Consider the following 11,333-nt stretch of genomic DNA (forward strand, 5'->3'; position numbering starts at 1 on the left):
ATGTGGCCTAAAGGCATTTATCAATGTGGTTTGGGTGTTCGTCCACACACAAATGCAGTATCAATTTACTGAAACTGGACCTTTTCGAAAAATCCTACCAAGGTAAACTTTAGAAACTCCAGTTGCAGTGTTGTTGTGTACTGGTGAAACCAGAGATTTTTGCTTGTGGCGTTGAATCTCTTGCTTATGACAGTGCCATTTCTTTTGTTTTTACAAGGTGCAAGCCTGCCAGAACAGATACAAACCTCTTTTTCAAGCTTCTGATTGGCCAACATGGCCTTATGGCTAGAATTATATCACCCCCTGTGGTTTAGCATCTACCTAACATGCTGGTGTCCTGCAGATTCTTAGCTCCAACTCAAATCAAACACACCTGAACAAGTTAATCGAGGCCTTATGCTACGTTCACACCGGACATGGAAGAAGTGTCAAGCGTGAATGTTTTATATGTTAAGTCAAGTCAAAGATGCGAATAGACATCCAGCAGCATTATGATGTAGCGCCTGTTGTTGGTGGTGCTTCGGACTGCTTGGCTCAGTCAGAAGCACAGCTGAAAGCTTCTGTCATCCACTTACTCACAGAGCTGGGTGCACCTCTGAAAGGATTTAGTGGACTCGGACACGACTCCAAACGAATGGAAGCTATTTTTCAGCCTTCATAAAGCAAATAAACACAGTTATTCTCTCAATAAAATCCAGTTGTCCATTTAGCAACGAAGCTAGAATCACCGGGAAGACAGAAGCCCTGCCTATGATGTGAATCCACATCAATTGCTCAGTGAATTTGATGCGCGAATAAAGTGAGTAAACTCAAAATGATCACGCGTCGATTTACGCACGAATAGTGTCTGGTGTGAACACAGCATTACCTTACTATTTGAAACTTCCAGACAGGTGTGTTGAGGCAAGTTGGAGCCAAACTCTGCAGGTCACCGGCCCTCCAGGACCAAGTTTGGTGATCCACATCATATACTCTTAGAAATAAAAGTGTGAGAGCAGTCACTGGGACTGTATCTTTTCAAGAAGTATGAGTGTGTACCGAAATGGTCTATATTGGTACCTTAAAAGTACCTATTAGTACCTAAAGTATACACATTCGTTCCTAAAACTTGTAAAACTGCCCAAGTGACGGCTTACTTAACTTTATTTCAGAGGGTATATGAAGACTTGAAGCCAATTTAGTAAGGAAACAGTAAGGAAAACACTAGCTACAAAAGTATTTCAGTCAAGAGCAGTGAGGGATTTCTCCCTTTTGTTGTTTGATTAATGATAAAAACAGTCGGCAGCAGGAATATCGCGCTCTGTCACTTTAATGGTTTCTCTTTCACATGTCTTTCGATTCTCAACTGAGAGAGCACTTTTTCCTTTGATCTCGTTTTTCGTGTATTTTTCTGACATGGTTATGATTTTCATTTTTTTTTTGCTTAATTTTCGTTTGGGCAAAATTATTTTGCATTACTTTTGCCTACTTTGAGAAATTTTGTCAGGTTTGTACATTTTATTTTAATTGATTTGTTAGTTTTTTTGGCTCCGCTCCTTCCCGACATTATTGAGCTATACCCCCTCAAGTTCACTCTTTTCTCAGAGTAAGGTGGATAGAGAAGATTTCATACGATTTCCATTTTGCAAACACGTAGAAAATGTATTGTTAAAGACATCAGGTAAGAGGTGAACGTCATCTTTGTTTTTATTTTATTCTACAGTTCAGTATAGGGAAGAATGCGGCGCTCAGCGCTGAAAACCCTTTTTTTCTTTTCATCAGTTTTTAGCGATATTAGGGGTTATTCATGAGTTAGAAATGTTTTGTTATATTTCTTTTGTTTGGCTTCACTATCGTCCCCTTGCTCGAGTTGAACAAATTTTGTTTAATACTTGGTTAGAATTTGCTACTTTATTATATTATTTTTATTAGTGTAAATATTTCTCCTTATTTGTATATATTTGGGCATTATTCTGGTTTCACTTTTGTACATTAAATCACTTTTGTTGGAAGTTCTGTTGCTTACACCCTCACATTGTGAAATTACCACACTTTTTAAATGTTTTTCCTTATAAGTAAGTTTCGTGAAACAGTTAAGACAGATAGGTGTGCGCTTTGTCTACGACACGAATTCCATTCCTGTACTCCACTGGAAAACCTACATTTTCCCTCACAGGTGACTTAAATGTGTCTGGGGGATCTGCAATCTCAGTACTGTGTGAAGCAGCCATCCTGCGTACAGTAGTTATGCTCACTCAAGTCACATGACAAGTACATGGAAAATACTAACTTTAGAATATAATATTTAGAACAAAAGCTCATCATTACTAATACAATTTAATCAAATGTGATAATAAAGATGTGTAAATTTGTTCAATTAGTTAGAGACAAGTGACGTCAACCTCAACAATGGTCAGCAAGGGGCTAGAGAGTACAGCGGTACGCCACGAGAGTTTCGCGATACGTATCGTTGGTGTATCGCGATATTTCGGTTCGGTTTTAATATCGTTACACCCCTAGTAAAAATGTAAAAAAAAAACAGGGAATGAAATAATAAAGTTGCGACCCCTTATGTATACATATTAAACATGATATTTCTACACAATTTGTGTTTAACAAAAAAAAAAAAAAAAAATTACTGCCTTTTTGTTAATTACCCAAGAATGGATTTCTAAAGAAGACTTGAAAGCAAGTTTATTACAAATATCAAGTGTCTATTTTCATTCCATTGGCCATTTCATTGACCCAAACCATTTCGGTGTGTGGTTTGAATAAAGGGTTCCTCAGATTGGATCTGTAGGGCAACTAAGTATTTGAGATAAACTTTGCAGGTTTGAACTGCCAAGGATTGAATTGGAGGATCCCTGAATTATTGAAACCTGTTTACACCTAATTCTGGATCATCCCAGATGGACGCTGATATCAGATAAAAACTGCCCTTGAGAAGGCTTGTGATTTGGCATACATCCAGCGTTCATTAAGGATTATTCTGGCATTTGGTCTCTCCTCTCGCTTGACTGTATTTCAAAGAGCCAAAGACATTCTGTACACCTGTTATTCCTCAGTCTGCAGCATCCATTTAGTGAAACAACTCACAGACTGTCTGGCTTTTCACTGGATTAAACACATTCTTGTGAATAAGGGGCATCATCCCAAGCAGAAAAAACACAATTATTACATGCGGTCAGGCCTTTGTGCAACACCTGCACTTTCTAAATGGGCCAGGTAACGAGGTAGAGCGCTTCACACCTGTGTGAAAATTCGAAAATGATGGTGTCTGCTCCGTTCGAATAGAATCGCAACACAAGGCCCGCTGAATAGAAACAATTGCTAGTCAAAAAAAAAAAAGATAATGTGCTTCAAAATCTGGCACTTCCAAGCAGCGACAGATTTTACCCGAAAAGTTAAACTTCAGAAACATTACAGGAGCAGCCATCTGGACACACCATAAACAGAGTTACTATAATTACTACCGTGAGACAGTAACAGGCCTTCTTTTCCCACAGACCTCCCACAAGAAACTGCTCGTCCTTTCCTTCCTCTGATTTTCTTCAAATTACAACATGTCCACATGAGATTTGAACGGTTTTACGGCCAGTTTTATGGTACACCTACACCACTGGCCCACACTTTTGCTCAAGTCGTCAGATTTTGTAACTCTGAACCTTCCTTTCTTCTATCTTCAGGACTACTTTCACCTGGCGTGGAAAAGTGTTGACAGTTTCAATAATTATTTTTCCATGAAAATTATTTTATCCAACACTTCTGCAAGAGACCTCGGAAGACAGTGTCCTTATTCTGCCTTGTGCCGAGCACATCAGCTGTAGATGGAGATTGTTTCTGACAACTGGAGGGTCTGTCTGATTTGTACATGCATTAATGTATACGCTGGCAGGCCGCCATTAAAAAAAAGGCAGCATCAGCTGCCAGACAGGGTCTTGTAGATCTTTCGGAAAATACTTTTCGCTGATATTAGGATCGAAGAAGCTAAAATAAATAAATAAACTGGACAAAACCTAAAGAGGTCATCCAACTTTTATACGCAGTCATTTTTTTAAGGGGATCTTTCAAGAGGGAGACCCTGAATCAGCAGTGGACTACGAGGCTGATGTATCATCTCTTGGTCTCAATGAGGTCCTGGAAGGGGTTAGCGATTGGCTGCCAGCCAAACAAACTGCAGAACCCAACGGGCCGCAGGTCAGGCACAATATGGGCCCGACTGTGACGAGAATCTCAACTTGCTCACAAACAAAGCCGTTTACAGGATAGATGGGATCTCGTGGGCCTGTATTATGGATAAGGGAGCTCTTTTTTAACCTCCAGCTGAGATTTATCCACAACTTGTGGTGGGCTGAACTGCTCAGGCAGGAGCCTTGGTCTCTCTGGACTGATGGGTAATGTGGGCTTGTGCCAGTTTCACAGATCAGCAAAAGGACAATTTTTTCAAGAGACACAAGCTGTTAAGGAATGGCAGCCTTACATGTTACTACTTATTTTTATCGTAATTTTTTATTAATTATATAAAAAGATGGTAGCACAAGCCGTACTATTACTACTGCTCATAATTAAGGCTGCCAGCTCTATAATTAAGGATGTTTGTCAGATGATTAAACTCCTCTCATAGATTTACATTCAAAAAGGGATTTAAGCCATGTATATGCTCACTATTAAAGCATAGGGACTTGATTTGGCCCTCATTTTATTAAAAAAAAAAAACAACAACATCAACAACAACCTGGAAAGCCTTATGCCGAGTTCAGACTGCATGATTTTCAAAGTAGTCGTGTCACAGATGTTTTCACACTGCATGACTATCTGGGCTAGCGTTTCGTCGCTGCTTTGTTTACACTGCAAGATGGATCGGTGACAGGGGGTTTCACACTGCATGACTTTACTATAGGAAGAATCGCCGACAAGTTCGTCCAAACTACGTCTCACAGCCAAAAACACGTAGTATATCTTTTGTTATTAACTACATAACGAGAAAGAAGCCTTTAATGGGGTAGAAAATACATATTTGCTCACCTGGGTTTAAAGGGAATTAGCCTTTTCCCCTTAACGTTGATAATAAACTAATTTCTTTCTGTATGAAACGTCAAACAGACACGGTTGCTCCTGAGTCCTGTCAAACCTCCACTAGATTTTCCTCCATTTCGTGGGTCCAAATAAACCGAAAAAGAGCCCTTTTAACTTCTCCCCCAGCCTCCTGCTAGCGTGCAGCAGGTATACACACACACACACCAGTGAATGCTGCTCTCTCATTGGCTGTAGGCAATCGATGATGTTATTTTCAGTCAAAACTCAATTTACACAGCATGATTTGAATCGCCGACAGCTCCAGATATTCAGCACGCCAAATATCTCACAGGCATCGGCGACTCATCGGCGATTCTCTCAGATCGCGTCTTTGATAGTTCATACTGTGTGATTGTCACTCACGTGCACGAGCAGCGATTTGCCTGTGATTTCAGGCATTTGTCGGCGATTTCTCAAAACCTGTCGGCGAGCCAAAATCGGGGCTAAAATCACGCAGTCTGAACTAGGCATTAGCAACAGCAGGAAAACGTGCATAGTAAGTTACTAATTTACTACACAATTTCTAATGTATTTTACTCTAAGTGAACATAATGTTTTATGGTTGCTGGGGTGTTCCGAGACATTTCTTTAACATGTTGCCATAGAGATGGTCAGGGTGGCACAATCACCTCACCTTAAAAAGGTTGCTGGGCCCGACTGGGCCAGCTGTGGAGTTTGTGTGGAGTTTGCATGTTCTCCCCGTATTGGCGTGGGTTTCCTCCGGGTGCTACAGCTAGCCCATCGGCAGCTTGTTTACATTCATTGGATATAATCAGGGCCGGAGTAAGACTCCTTTTCAGCCCTGGAGTTTCAAGCCTTTGACCGGCCCACTTTAGTTCACGACTGACTATATTAAAATAAGGTCATTTCCAATTCAGTTTCTAATTACACTATTAAGTCTTTTTAAAGAAAACAGCTGCTTTAGAACTTCAAATGTTCAACAACCTTACAGTTTTATATGTCTTAACAATAAAAATGAAAAAAAATTAATCCCAGGTGAGAATCAAACATGGGTCAACAGCTTGTTAACGCAACGCGCTGACCGCTAGACCACAATGGTACTGCTGAGCTTGCAATACCAGAATGATATTTCATCATTCTGCAGGCTACATTCTGCTCGTGAGGCTGCGAGACAATAAATAGCGGAGCTGCTGCAAAATAATGGATAAAAAGAGTGAGGCTATGGTCAAATAATTAAATAAATAAAAAAAGTGTGACTGCGACGGCTGCTTTCTCCGTTCGCCATGCTGGAGAGAAACAGTCTGCGCAAATGAAGCGCAGAGTTGTTGTCATTGACTACAGCTCTCATCTGATTGGCTGAAAGGTACGAGTTACCCTGCCTCTGGCAGGAAAGTCTCAATAATACACACACGTATCCAGGGGGAGTCGTACGTGAAAGAGGATTTGCACATTCTCATTCAGGATAAACTCACAAGTTTTAAACATTCAAAACTTTTTGTACACTCTTATACATTTGCAAATGGTGTTTTGCATTTGTGAAAAGTATTTTATGAAAATGTATTTTTATTTTGAGCACGTGAAAATTTTTTGTGAATATAAATAAATATTTTACGCACGTGAATTTGATTTTATGCATGTGAATTTGGCTACGCATGTGTACATCGTGTCTTTTGCATTAATTTCTTTTGAGACTAAACTGATTCCATAGTATTACCATGTATCAAGTACCAATGTAATACCAAAATGTTTTATATAAAGGTATATGAATACTGAGTCGCGCCAGCTCCGGGCCGCAGCGCACATTACTCTCGGGCTGATTCCGGCGCGGATGCGGCAGCGTCGGCTCATTTACGGCCGCCGCATCTGGCCCGATTGATTCGGGCCGGAATCGGGCAGTGAGTCCACAAGCATCCGGAGTCCGGCAGCCGGAGCCGGGCTGATTGGTAAGTCTCTCTCTCTCTCTCTCTCTCATTCGCATAGCAATATCCGCGATATTGCTTGACAGCCCGCTTTTGTCCCAAATTAAATCCGTTACCGACCGCTCCCGCGATTTATTCGGAAATTTATTCCCGCGCCGCAGAAATCTGGTCGGGTCCTGCGGCCAGTGTATGTGTGTAAATGAGAGTGTTTCCCAGTGATGGGTTGTGGCTGGAAGGGCATCTACTGCTTAAAACATATGCTAGATAAGTAGGCGGTTCATTCCTCTGTGGTGACCCCTGACAAATAAAGGGACCAAGACGAAAAGAAAATGAATGAATGAATGTTGTGATGAGACGGATTGGAAGACAGAAATCCAAGACAGACGGGTCATTCTTTTGGTTAAACTGTATACCGTCCCTAAAGTTGCCATAGAGTTTTGTGGGGAAGATTGAGGGGGTGTTTACACGAGACCGTTTTTAATTAAAAACTGAACACATTGACACACTTTGGCTGTTTTACATAATAGTAGCTTTAAACCTGAAATGCAAACATAAACATTTAATTGTTTACATTTACATTTACATTTAGTCATTTAGCAGACGCTTTTATCCAAAGCGACTTACAAATGAGGACAAGGAAGCAATAAGAGCAACAATGAATAAGTACTAAAGGCAAGTTTCAGGTCTGTAAAGTCTAAGAAGGGAAGTGTTAGTAGTTTTTTTTTTTTGTACAGTTAGTTAGTGTGATATTCAAAGAGGCAATTAGGAAGTGAAGTGGAGACTAAATAGTTGAGTTTTTAGTCGTTTCTTGAAAATAGCGAGTGACTCTGCTGTTCTGATGCAGTTAGGGAGTTCATTCCACCAACTGGGCAGATTGAGCGTGAGCGTTCGCGAAAGTGATTTTTTTTCCCTCTTTGGGATGGAACCACGAGGCGACGTTCATTCACAGAACGCAAGTTTCTGGAGGGCACATAGATCTGCAGAAGTGAGAGCAGATAAGAAGGAGCTAGGCCAGAAGTCACTTTGTAGGCAAACATCAGAGTTTTGAATTTGATGCGAGCAGCAACTGGCAGCCAGTGCAAACGGACTAGCAGCGGAGTGACATGTGCTCGTTTAGGTTCATTGAAGACAACTCGTGCTGCTGCATTCTGGAGCAGTTGAAGAGGCTTGATAGAGTTAGCTGGAAGCCCAGCTAGTAGAGAGTTGCAGTAATCCAGTTTGGAGAGAACAAGAGCTTGAACAAGGAGTTGAGCTGCATGTTCAGATAAGAAGGGTCGGATCTTTCTGATGTTATAGAGAGCGAATCTGCACGATCGAGCAGTTCTAGAAATGTGGTCAGAGAAGTTTAGTTGGTCATCAATCGTTACTCCAAGGCTTTTCACCATTTTGGATGCAGTAATGGTTGCCCCATCCATCTGGATTGAAAAGTTATGGTGTAGAGTCGGGTTGGCAGAAACTACAAGCATTTCCGTTTTTGCGAGGTTCAGCTGAAGATGATTATCTTTCATCCAGTGTGAAATATCCAACAGGCAGGCTGAGATACGAGCTGGAACCGAGGGATCATCAGGATGAAAAGAGAGGTATAGCTGGGTATCATCAGCATAGCAGTGGTAGGAGAATCCATGTCTCTGGATGACTGGTCCTACAGATGATGTGTAGATGGAGAAGAGAAGTGGCCCAAGAACAAAGCCTTGAGGTACCCCAGTGTTTAGATGCTGTAGGTTGGACACCTCTCCCCTCCAAGACACCCTGAATGACCTGTCAGAGAGGTAAGATCTGAACCATTGTATAACAGTGCCCGCAACGCCCAGTGACTCAAGCGTAGATAGCAGGATCTGGTGGTTGACAGTGTCAAAAGCAGCTGACAAGTCCAGCAAAATGAGGACTGATGATTTAGAGTCTGCTTTAGCCAGTCTGAGATCCTCCACGACCGAGAGCAGGGCAGTCTCAGTTGAGTGGCCTTTCTTAAAGCCGGATTGCTTGTTGTCCATGAGATTGTTTTGAGTAAGAAAGTCCAGCACTTGATTGAACACTACTTTCTCCAGAATCTTGGCCATGAATGGAAGCAGGGATACTGGTCTGTAGTTTTCAAGTAGCGTATGGTCCAGGTTGGGTTTCTTTAGCAGTGGGGTTACCCTAGCCTGCTTAAATGTAGTGGGGAATAAATCATCCAAAGCCTATAGGTATGCGCAAGTACTTAAAAAACAAGGCAACAATGGTGCACAACAGGATTGGATGCATGTTTGTACACAAAAACTGTCATGATTGTGTTTGTCCACCAGATGCCACTGTAGTTCGCCAGCAACCTCCAGCGAACTACAGTGGCTTTAGAACTACATTTCCATACATTCTTTCGCGCACACACCCGGTCTGTCATCTACACTGATTTACAACCACAGCTGTCTCCGTTCTCCGTTGATTACCTGGACTATATATTCAGTCATTTATCCTCTGTTTGTCAGTTGGTCGTTGTCATCCTTGGTATGTTGTTCCTGAACTTGTATCTTGTTATAGTCTAGTTGAGTTAATCTGTCTTAGTTTCTTGTTTTGTTTGTTTGTTTGCCATTTAGTTACTTTGGATTTTTGGATTATTTGTCACTTCTCTGCTCTAAGCATCAATTAAAACTGCACTTGGATTCTACACCCGTTTTTGTTCCTGTTCTGTATCACCATAACGTGACAAAAACATGCTAGATGATTTTTGTATAGTACATAATTATGTAAGCATACACTGAAAAACAACCCAGAACTGGGTTATTCTAAAGTATACAGCGATATGCTAAGAACATTTGAAGAATCAGTAGCTACATGGGTACAAAATGAAAAATAATCAGAAGACGTTTGCTTTTTGTCATACAGCCTTTCTTTAAAAAAAAAAAAAATAGTTTTAACATGTTTCCGTATGGCATTCAGAAGTTTTAGGAAACAAAAAAGCAAAGAACACATTAACTACTAAACAGCACAGCCATATCTACCTGCAGCCCAAGACCGGTTACTCAATGAAGCTAAGCAGGGTTGAGCCAGGTCAGTACCTGGATGGGAGACCACATGAAAAAACTAGGTTGCTGTTGGCAGTAGTATTAAAGAGGCCAGCAGGGGGTGCTCAACCTGTGTCTGTGTGAGTCCTAATGCCCCAGTATAGTGAAGGGGACACGTTAATGTCAGTGAGTGCTTTCTTTCAGATGTTAAACTGAGGTCCTGACTCTCTGTGGTCATTAAAAATTCCATGGCACTTTTAGTAAAGAGTAGGGATGTAAAGCCGTCATTCCACTGCACACGACATTTGGACATGACTGTCGTAATACGCCCCCTTGTGGCAGACGCACAGAATCTTCTGTTCTGACGTGCACCATCGGAGAGAAGCTGTTCTCGCAGTGTCTGAAATAAAGGAGTGCAAAAGCAATTATCCGTGGTTGAATGAATGAATGAATGAATACTAGAAACTCACCGGTAATATTGGAGGGAATGTAGAGACAACATAAATATATTTATTTTTATTACTTACATTTATGAATAGAAATGTTTTTTTTTTTTAATACAGACTTTTTCTGATAAAAAAAATAACTAAATAAAGTCCTATTTCTCATCTCGCACACACCGACCTGCTTGAACAACACTGGAATACGTCACATCCGGTCGGCTTGTCGCATACGGTCTAGTCGCAGAAGTTCAAATATTTTAACGGATCTGCAGCTCAATTCGGATCCAAATTTTCAGCATATGGAGATGATCAGAAGTACATGCAGCTCCCATACTACTCTTCATTGGAAATTATTGACTTCCAGTCTGTCGCTTGTCGTGCGCAGTGGAAAGGAGGTTTAAGTCTGGTGTCCTGAAAAATATCCCATTCACACGGGGCGTCAGCATCAACACTTCCCATTCACTTTGAAATGGTGACATCAGGCGTTGCCGAACTGCATTGTGGATCCATCGGCGCCGCTTCAGAGGCATTGTTCGCTGCAAAAGTTGGGACTTGCTCAACTTTTCAAGCAGCGACGAAAGTGTCAACCAATTAGATCGATGTATGCAAATACACCAGCTCAGACTGTGGCCTATTGCTGACTTATTTCATTGGCTAACGCTGCTATGATAATCGCGTCAGCCCCAACTTTAGACACGCCCTCTATCAGGCATTGACGCTGAAGCCCCATGTGAATGGGGTGTCAGAGTAGATGTTGCACAGAGAGTGGTGGTGTAGAGAGACCCCCCTCATGATTGTGAAGCGCTTTGAGTGTATGGCCATACACGATAAATCCGCTATATAAATACACATTCATTCATTCATTCATTTTCTTGTCGGCTTAGTCCCTTTATCAATCAGGGGTCGCCACAGCGGAATGAACCGCCAACTTTCCAGCATATTTTTTTTACGCAGCGGATGCCCTTCCAGCTACAACC

This window comes from Danio rerio, chromosome 22 (genome assembly GCF_052040795.2).
Source record: "Danio rerio strain M-AB ecotype USA chromosome 22, GRCz13ab, whole genome shotgun sequence".
NCBI classification, from domain to species: Eukaryota; Metazoa; Chordata; class Actinopteri; order Cypriniformes; family Danionidae; genus Danio; species Danio rerio.